General features: G+C 38.9%; 1 long non-coding RNA gene across 1 annotated transcript; it reads left to right on the top strand.

Moving 5' to 3' along the window:
* Positions 1-341: 341 nt before the first annotated feature.
* Positions 342-884, top strand: LOC141117661 (uncharacterized). The gene is made up of 2 exons (XR_012237194.1): positions 342-433; positions 571-884. It is a non-coding gene; the product is annotated as an uncharacterized lncRNA (long non-coding RNA).
* The last annotated feature ends 1,210 nt before the right edge of the window (positions 885-2,094 follow it).

The following is a 2,094-nucleotide window of genomic DNA, read 5'->3' as shown; positions in this document are numbered from 1 at the left end:
AGCCCCTAATAGCAGAGAGGTGTATAATAATCTAAAGACTGCCCCTCTTACCTAAAGGTGGTGTAGAATAGCCAAACTTGTCTGACCCAGTGACAGACGTGTCATGTAAGAGCAGGCTAAAACAAATGTATGGGTCCTGTATAGCCTGCTCTTACATGACACGTCTGTCACTGGGTCAGACAAGTTTGGCTATTCTACACCACCTTTAGGTAAGAGGGGCAGTCTTTAGATTATTATACACCTCTCTGCTATTAGGGGCTCCAGCTTTATATGGGGCTATATTTGACATATATTACTCTTCTTACTCCAGCTATGTATGTGGCCCCCTTCACCTCCCCGCCTCCTTCTCTAAGCTCCTCCCTCAGCTCCCGGACCTGAGTTATTGGTTGGCCGGCTGCCTGTGGACCTCTTGGAGTTCGCATTCCTGTAACATGTGAGTTTCTATGGGGGCTCAGTGGTTGCTAATCTCCTTTTTATGTTTATTTTTCTCTTAGTGCATTTTTTGCACCTTATCCAGTCTTCCATCACACTGTCCCCCTTTTTTCTTCCCTTTTTTTTCTTCCCTTTTAGATTTTGGTGCTATATTGCCCCTGAAGAGTGTTTGATACACGAAACGCGTCGGGCCTACGACAAGCACCATATTAATTATAGACTTTATTAGGTCCATATATCTATAAGCTTTTATGTTTATTTTGTGACCTCATGCTACTGCTATGAATCAATTTTTTTCAGTTGTCTTATCCTGTACCATTTGGGGGCTGCTCATTATGTTCCCCATTCAACAGGCAAGATGGGATGGTTACATGATTGGATATTATTATCTTTTTTGTAATTCATTTGTGTCCAATTGTTATTATGTATCAATAAATGTTTTACGCAATTGTGATTGTCCCTCTGGTCTCATTGGCCCACCTCACTCAAAGTCCCAACCTCCTATTTTTGTTAATGTGTAATGGGGGGAGGGGAGTTTAGACTTATTATATCATTATACACAATGTCAACATAATGATCCTTAATTGTACATTCAGTGGCCTGAAGTATGTTTTTATCCGTGTTCTTTAAGTTGTGTATTATGACAAGGCCCTTATCACCCGCTTGACCACTTGTGGTTCTCTATACTGTCCAATTTTGTTTAAGGGCCAGGTATGGCTGCTGTTTCTGATCACATTATTTTTTCTTTAACTCTTATGAGCAGGGACATCCTGTATTTTATTGTGAAGTAAAGAAATCTTGCGAGCCACCGCGTATAGAATAGCTATTGTATGGACAGCTGCTGGCATTGATCATGTCCCATAAATTCGTGCAAAACTAGTGTATATGTTTAAAAAAACGCCTCGCTGTCTTTAAACATATACAAACATATATGAAAGAGACTGAATAAAGTGACAATAGTGCAAAAGAGTGGTAATCATTAGAATCAAACTAGCATAATTAAATCAGGTCTACCTTACATTGACGTAAATAAAATGACAATAGTGCAATAAAAGTGCTATTCACGTGTATCCAATTAGTATGATAGAATCACAATTTGCTTAATATTAATACAGTGACATACAGAAAAAAAAAATATATAAAGTGCTGTAGTGCATATATGTGATGTCCTGTTAATATATCACATCAAACAGTGGAACAAACTCATAAAGTCCATAAAAAGTTGATTCTTATTGTAGTGATCCAAACGTGTTGGATCACTGCAGGTAATGAACACTCACCTCAGAGTGTGTGACCTCACATTTAAGTTCAGTCAAAACATGCCTGTGAACCACCTCTGGGTTCTGTGAATGCTGTAGAATCCTGGGCTGCCAAATACCGTAGTCTCCATATATATGTGGGATAACAGAGAAGGCTGGATAGTGTGATAACGTTTTGGTATACAAAAATGTATTAAACACAAGCCCCAGTCTGGGGTACTCAGATGGACTTGGTGCTTCAGTGCACCACTCTATAGAAGGTTAATATATGCCAGGATCGTATGTGATAGTATGCGTCTCCTCCTTAAGCAGGCCAGTATGTCATTTATTATTTATCTATTTACTGTGAAATTACTGTTTGGAAGTTATAACTTCAAACTTGAGTAATTTGTCTGTTAAGCCA

This window comes from Aquarana catesbeiana, linkage group LG13 (assembly GCF_042186555.1).
Source record: "Aquarana catesbeiana isolate 2022-GZ linkage group LG13, ASM4218655v1, whole genome shotgun sequence".
Taxonomy (NCBI): domain Eukaryota; kingdom Metazoa; phylum Chordata; class Amphibia; order Anura; family Ranidae; genus Aquarana; species Aquarana catesbeiana.
The sequence above is the reverse complement of the archived record's forward strand: the minus strand, read 5'-3'. Positions and strand labels throughout refer to the sequence as shown.